Genomic DNA, 8,048 nt, shown 5'->3' with positions numbered 1-8,048 from the left:
TTTGCCCTTTTCTTCCTGTGGCCTTTGTGAGGGTCTGTGTTTTTATTCTCCTGGCTCCCTCTGCACTCGTACTCTTTAAATGCTCTTACTTTCCTGTTTTCTCGTTTCAACTTTCACTGCCAGTTTGTCAGTTTCTCAAGGTGACACCCCAACTTCGGCCCGGGCGGCAGCTGACAGCTCGTCTGCTTCCTCTGCCCCTCTCTCTCCTCCGTTTCTCAGAGGGGCTCATTCCCGTTGTGTCACGACATGCACGTTAGTAAGTTAGTGTTCCGCCCTCGTCCCCGACATTAGTCCTTTTCCTGAAGTTGTCTCAGTCATCTTTTGCATTGGATGAAATCAATCTGCTAGAAGCTTCCTCTGGAAGGGCTCGTGGTTCAGAATTTCCCAAGTTCTTGGATGTTTGAAACTGCTCTCTGTGGTCTTGACACTCGAAGGACGCCTGGGCTGAACATCGATGCATTTTTGTATCTGTGCTGTTTTTCTTTCATTCTCAGAGTGAGCACAAGCTTTTGGGATTAGCGGTTACTCACCTACAGACAATTCCAGCATTGGTTCTCTGTGACCCGTTCTCCACTCGGGCGACGTGGAGAGAGCAAGATGGACTCTGCCTGCCTGTGAGGAAGGGAGCTTTGCACACAGGAGAGGGACTCAAAATCCTGAATCCTGAAGCTTACACAGGAACTGCTCTGCACCCACCGTGCTGTGGGCGAGGGGAGCAAACCTCATCGTTGTCTCGTAAACACATCCTCTCTGAAAAGAGAAGGGAGGACCCTGGTTTACAGCCCTCTGGGATGTAATGGAATAGCGTTGGCTTTTATCCCATTTTGAAATCTAAAACAGAGCGAAGGGAGATTAACCTGGCATCCTCTCTCGTCCGTGATTCACCACCTTAACCTTCCAGCTCGTCTGCCTTCCAGGCGTCCTTCAACCCAGAGTTATCCACGGGGATGGGCTCTCAACATGTAGATTCAGTCTTTGATTTCTGGAGCATGTTCTTGGATTGTGGGTTTATTTTTGGTTGTTTTTTAAAAACTTTTTGCTGAGGAAGATTGGCCCCGGGCTAACCTCTGTGCCAGTCTTCCTCTGTTACATATGTGGGATGCCACTACAGCTTGGCTTGATGAGCCACCTGGGATCCACACCTGAGAACCCCGGGCCACCGAGGTAGAGCGTGAGAACTCAACCGCTATGCCACAGGCCGGCCCCTTGGCCTGTGGTTTTGAATGCCGTTCTCTCTCTTGTTCTGCCTGCATCTCCAGGGCTCCACGGCGCACACCTGATTCCTTCTTGGCGGGTTCTGCACGCCTGCCAGGTCCTCCAGCCCTTTCACCTCCTGCGTGACTCTCCCTCCTTCTCCGGGCGGCCTTCCTGCCTTCTTGACTCCAGTCTGCTCGCTTGGGGGCATCTTGACCTCATTCTTCACTCTTGAGACGATTTTGTCTGTTCCTTCCCTTTCTCTTCTCATTTCCACAAGTTCTTTTCATGTCTTCTGCTTTTGTCCGTTTGTGTTCTTAGATTTCATGTTCTGCTTCAAGATTGGTCTTCGTGTCCTCAAGTGCTTTTGTGAGGGTATTGAATTCAGTTTGGAGCATCGTCTCAGTTTTTTTAATGCTCCTTTTTTGTTTTTTTCAGGAAGGGGCTTTTTATCAGCGAGGTGTGTTGATTTTCTCGTTCTGGTTTTGCAGGAACTTTGAATAGACAGTTTTTTCCTGTTCGTTTTGGGGATGTGGGTGGTTCTCTTCTATCCATGAGGCAGAGTCTAGTGTCTTTATTGGACTTATTTTTTGGCGGCGGGGGCGGGAGAGGTGCATGTCCTCCAAATTTTTGGTTCCTTTTTTCTAACAGGACCTGAAATTTCCCCCTTTTACTCCTTTCCGCCTTTGCCACCTAGTTTCTAAGGGGTGTGCCTTCCTCCTTTTTTGCTTTTGTTTCTCCCAAAGCTTTGCCTTTCAAGGATTCTCCCAGGAGTCGCACCTGCTGTCAGGCGAAGGCTCTGGTTATGGTTAGCAGTGAGCGCTCTGACCCGCCGGGGGCGCTTGCCCAGTGCGTTGGCCCTTTGGGTAGCCGGTCGGTAGGGTGGCCGATCTGTTTCCGACGCCTTGCACCATGGCTCCCGCCTCGCTTTCCCGCCCTGACTCACTGCAGAGTGTGAGAAATCGCCTGCAGGGGTTTTCCATTTTTTCTTTTCTGTTTCCACTCACAGCTGTTTTGCAGTTGGGGCATTCCTGGCCTGGTCGTGCGGAGAGGCCGGTTTTACTGGTTCTTCTTGCTGCTCTTCCTGATTCCGGCGGCTGGAGGGGGCGATGCAGACCCAGGCGGCATCCATTCTCTTTGCTTGCTCAGAAATCCTCTTAGCTCAGTATTAATGTACATTTATGTGTTGTGAGTGATTTCAAGCCCCTTTTCACATGTTTAAGAATCAGTTGATTTTATTTTCTGTAATTGTTCATCTTGCTTGAAAATTTTCCTCTACTGACTGTGGGCTGTTTGCCTGTTGATCTTCAGAAAGTCTTTACGTGTCAGACACGTTGGGCTGTGCCCCTCGGGAAGTTTCCCCAGCTTCCTAGACTGTGTGCGGACTTTGCGGACGGAGCCGACGTCGTTGGCTTTGCCTGCAGGGCCGGTGGTCAGGCCTCGATGTTCATCTGGGGCCAGAGGAGACTGGAGAACAGAACCTTCATGTGTGGACGCAGGACTCAGGGACACTGGGGGGCCGAGGGGCAGAGGTGATGGGGGGAGGGGAGAGGAAGGCAGTGAGGGGCCTGCAGGAAACAGAGGGAAGAAAGTATGAATGTCGGCAGTGGGGGCTCCCATTAGCCCTGTGGTTCTTCAGCTCCTAGAGATAAATGGGGGGGGGTGGTGACAAATATAATGTGGATGCGAGATCTGCGCAACTTTGCAGAGTGTGGGGCCATTTGCATAAATATTGTTTGCAAAAAGCAATTATCGGTTCATTTACATGCAGCCAAGTAGCAATTTGCACTTTTTTCAAGAACCATTTCTTTGCCTCTGTGCACAAATTGCATGCCTTGCAACTGGCCTTCTTGTGGTGAGGCAGGACGGTTTTTTTATTTTTGGTTCTTCTCCTGGTTTCCTGAGACATGACATTTTTCTTTAAAAAAGGAAGTGCCGAAGTTTCCCCAACTTTCGTTCCCTGCCGCTGGCCCCTTTACCTCCACCCCAGAGCCAGACGCTCTCCCGTTGGAGACTTCCCACGCTCCCTCTGCGCCGCAGGGATCCAAGAATAGCGAGCGAGTCATCTGGCCCCTAGTGGGAGAGAGGGCCGTGCCTGAGGTGGGGGGACCCCGCTAAATCCTAGGCACACTCAGGACCCAGCAGGGGCACAGATCCCCCACAGTACAGGCTGCTCTCCCACCTCTCAGCCCGTGTACGCCCTGCCCCGCCCTCCTGGGGAACACCTGCTCCTTCTGACCGTGTTCTAGCTTCTGCTCTCCCCCCCACCCCCGAAGGCTGCCCTCCCTCCTGTGCAGACTGTTTCTGGGCCTCTTAAGGATCAGTGTGTTTCTGTAGGGCAACCCTTCTCTCCTGGGCAGGGACCGGCCATACCTGCACCCCCGCCCACTCGGGTCAGGCGGCAGTGAAGAAGGGTCTGCCTAGACCAGGACCAGTGACTGTCGGATCTTGGTTCAAGAAGATAGGGAGTGTCCTGGCATCCAGTGACCCTGTGGGGAGTGTGGAGCACCATGCCCAGCCCAAACCAAAGACCCCCAGCCAGGCCTGGCCTGGCCTCTCCTGCTCTTCCTGAAGTCTGGGTGGGTGGGGTTAAGTCTCAGACAAAGCTTTAGCTTTCCCTTTGCAAGAGAAAAAAATTTGCACTGGACACTGTTGGAAACAGTAAGGAAGACTTTATTCAAGATAAGTGCAACAGCAGGGAGAGCCTGGGCTCCACTCTGAGTTCACGGGGACGAGTGGGCATTCATGGCCGAAGGGTGGGGTGAGGGGATGCTTGGAGGGTCACCGGGAGGAACTTGCTGAGGACCAAGGGTGGGGAGAAGAGGAGCATGTCTGGACACCAAGGGTGGGGGACTCTAGACAGACTGGCCTAACAGAATTCTTTGCTAAAACTGGACTCTGGCAAGCCAAGGGTGAAGCTTTTTCAAAAGGAGGGCTCCTAGAAGCCTGGCTAAAGTTTGGTCAAGGAGGGGTCCTTGTCACCCCCAAGGGTTGTGGCAAACAAATCCAGCAGGTGCCGTCATGGGGAAGCGCCACCTCCAAGGTGAGCTCGCAGTCAGTGTCGCCCAATTTCCGAGGGAAGCCCCCAGCGTGCGGGAGATGAGCAGCTCCACAAAGCAGGGCTCACGGAGCCCGCAGGAAGGACCTAAAGCAAGTACAATTGGTGTCCCCAGTGAGAAACAGGACAGCTAAGTGTTTCAGAGAAACAACGAGAGGCCCTGAAATGTCAAACAAAGCATTAAGAGCAAACCAAAAATGTCTCCGGAGTTGGGCTGATTGGCGATGGACACGCCGAGGGAGAGGCAGTGAGCTGGGAGACAGGACCCAGGCCTTCTACTGGCGTGTGGTGCAAAGAGGCAGAGTGGGGAAGCACGAGGACAAGCAGGGTGTGGAGGACAGATCTAGAAGTCCCCGGTCTGTCTACTAGGATTCTGGGAGGAGACGACAAGGGAAAGGCAGACGGGGCAACAGTAAAGGTAGTTTTTATGGACTTTTCTGGAGCTAAATGCAGGCGTCGCCCTGACTGAAAGAGCCTGCCGGGTGCCAAGCGGGATAAACATAAACAAAATCCCCAAACTCACTTCTGACACATCCAAGTGCTGTGTGGATCATTGATGACACTGAGAATGTCGTGCAGGCTTGCAGAGCTGGACACAGACTGGGAGAGGACACTCCGATTGTTGAAAAGGAGCACAGGTCAAGCGACACGTATCCTCTCAATGTGGGAAGCGATGAGAAAGCAAAGTCTTCCCATTTCTGGGGTGAAATCCTCGGACAGCCCATTATCTAAGTGTGAATAGAAAATAAAGACAGCTCCCGCAGTCTACCGATTCTCTGAAAGAACTGCCGGAAGAGGTACTTTAGGAGGAAGAAAAGGGAGCCCAGGACGGCTGGTGGGGGTTATTATTGCTGCTATTGTTTGAGTACTCTGCCAAGTGCTGGACATGGAGCATTTGGTCTCATCCTCAGGGCAACTCCATGGGTCAGGCCCTGCTGCTCACCTTCCACAGGTGAGGACGGAGGAACGAAGATGTGAGGTTCCAGGATGTGTCGACTGTGAAAACATGCTAACAGCCTGGAATTAAAATTCCATGTGGGAGCGACATGGAGGCTGAGGGAGATGCGAGGAGTGGAGAAAAGGAAAATTATGCGTTGAGCCTTGTGTTCGGAGGGAACCTAGACCCTGACCGATTCTCGACGCTGTCAGAAAAATATAAGTGTTAAGTCTGTGTTTTCTAAATCTATAGTCAACCAAGAGAAGATTAGAAAAAGAATGTAAATATTTCAAAGCCAGTTGAGGAAAAAATGGAATAAGACAAACCTTTTCTCTAAAATATGATGAGAAAGGGGAAAGCCAAACTAATAAAATAGAAAATCTAGGGCCAGCCCTGGTGACCTGGTTGTTAAGTTTGGCGCACTCTGCTTCGGTGGCCCAGGTTCGGTTCCCGGGAACGGACCTAGCTATGCCACACATCTGTCAGTGGCTGTGCTGTGGTGGTGGCTCACATACAAAAACAAAGAAGAAGATGGGCAACACATGTTAGCTCAGGGTGAATCTTCCTCAGCAGAAAAGAAAGAAAGAAAGAAAGAAAGAAAGAAAATATAAAGTAAGATTTTATTTTATGAGACATCACAATAAATGTCCATGGGCTAAACAAATGTGTTAAAAGATAGAGACTCTCAGACTGAATAGAAACAAATAAATTCTAACTAAAATATTTCTTACCAAAAGCATATGTAAAGTAACCTTGCAAGTTAAAAACCAAAAGGCTGAAAAAAACTATCAAAATGTCAACAAAAAGTCAGCAGTCCTAGCAATATTTACATTATACAAAATAAAATTCAAGATAAAATATTTAAAAGGGACAAAGGGGGCACGGTATTTCAAATTGGCAAGAAGAACAACTCATAAAAAACACGTGAGAGTCATAAATTGAAATATAATGAAAAATATGTAAAGAGAAATTTATAAATCTGTAATCATGGTGGGAGATATTCCCCAGAAATCAAAGAATCAAATAGACTATAAATAAGTCTATATAAGATTTGAGTAACATAATTAAACCTTGACCTAATAGACATGTAGGAATATATACTTGACAAATAGAATTAATGTTTTTTTTTTTTTTTTAACACAGTGAGAACACTAAAAAAAACTGATTGTGTACCAGGTGACAAAGAAAATTTCAACAAATTAAAAATTAATATTGTATAGGCCAAGTTCAGTAATCACAGAGCAATAAAATTAGGATCCAACAGCAAAAAGAAAGTCCTTCAAATGTGTGCAGCTAGAAACACACTGCTGAGCATTGTAGCAGATGTTAAAGAGAAAATAAGAATGAAAACTGTAAACTATTCGTAACTGAATGAGTGTGAGAACATTTCATGTCAAAACCTACAGGGTGTGGCCAAGGTGTTACCAAGAGGAAGATGTACAGACTTAAATTCATTGATGAAAATTGAAAATTGATAGATTAAGATTTTTAACTGAAGCTAGAAGAAGAACAAAATACACTCTGAGAAATAATATGTTAATCATAAGGGCAGCCATGGAGTCACAGAAAAAGGAGAGACCTGGAGGCTAGTTTTGGCCGAGCCCTTCCCAGCACAGTCGAGGGAGGAGGAGCAGCCCCCTCCTCGCCCCGCATACAACGTTGGGCCTCAAGTGCTTCTGGTCCCCTGGGCAGATGGATACTCTTGGGATCTACTGGCACCGGCTCCTTTTAGCCTGAGGTCACCATCATGCCAATGATCTCACCCCCCGTCTGGTTCCACGATCTCCAAGGTGCCTTCTGATGACGCCTCCCCAGGTAGGGTTGCTGACCGAGTATATGCGCCTCATGTATGGATGCCTGCTGCTCTAGCCTGCTGAGAGTTGCTTCTCAGGGCAAATCAGTACATGGACGCTCTGGTTTACTTTGTTAGCCATCTGAATCTGGTCAGAGTGTTGTCCACTCATGGTGGACCCATAAATGTGTATTTCTGAGCCTGCAGTGCTGAAGGCCACACCCCAAAATAGCCAACTCACAAGACCGTGAATATCTTTGTGTGAGAGCTCACCAGAGCCAAAGCGTGGCTGCAAGGATTTGTTAATCCTTCTTCATTGCAACCTACCCACCCAGCTATCCATTCACACTCCATCAACCCAATCACTCCTACTGCTCTATCAATACGTTTATTCATCCTTCATCTTCTCTGCCACTATCCCATTCTCCTGCCCATTCATCCATCCAACCATCCATCCACCCACCCATCCAACCCATCATCTACTCATCCACACACCCCCCCCCATCCAACTACCCATCCATCCAACTATCAATCCATCCAACCATCAATCCATCCACCCACCCATCCAACCAATCATCCACTCATCCACCCACCCACCCATCCTTTCCAACTACCCATCCATCCAACTACCCATCCATCCAACTTCCCATCCATCCAACCATCAATCCATCCACCCACCCATCCAACCAATCATCCACTCATCCACCCACCCACCCATCCATCCAACTACCCATCCATCCAACTTCCCATCCATCCAACCACAATCCATCCACCCACCCATGCAACCATTTGTCTATCCTTCCATCATCCACCGACTCACGCACTCACCTTCTGGTCCATTTGTCAAACCATCCTACTTATGTATCAATCATTTACTCATCCATTTATCCCCCAGCCCCAGCCACCCTCCATCCATCCACCCTCTCAGCAGCCTGCCCCTCACTTGGCAGTCCTTCTGGAGTGACACACTCATTCCTCTCTCTGCACTGGAGAAGAATCTGTCGTGTAGTCCTCAGGTGGAATACGGTGAGTGAGACGATGGATGAACAGTGTGTCCTCAGCAATCT

The sequence above is a fragment of the Equus asinus genome, chromosome 7 (genome assembly GCF_041296235.1).
Source record: "Equus asinus isolate D_3611 breed Donkey chromosome 7, EquAss-T2T_v2, whole genome shotgun sequence".
In the NCBI taxonomy this organism is placed as follows: Eukaryota; Metazoa; Chordata; class Mammalia; order Perissodactyla; family Equidae; genus Equus; species Equus asinus.
The sequence above is the reverse complement of the archived record's forward strand: the minus strand, read 5'-3'. Positions refer to the sequence as shown.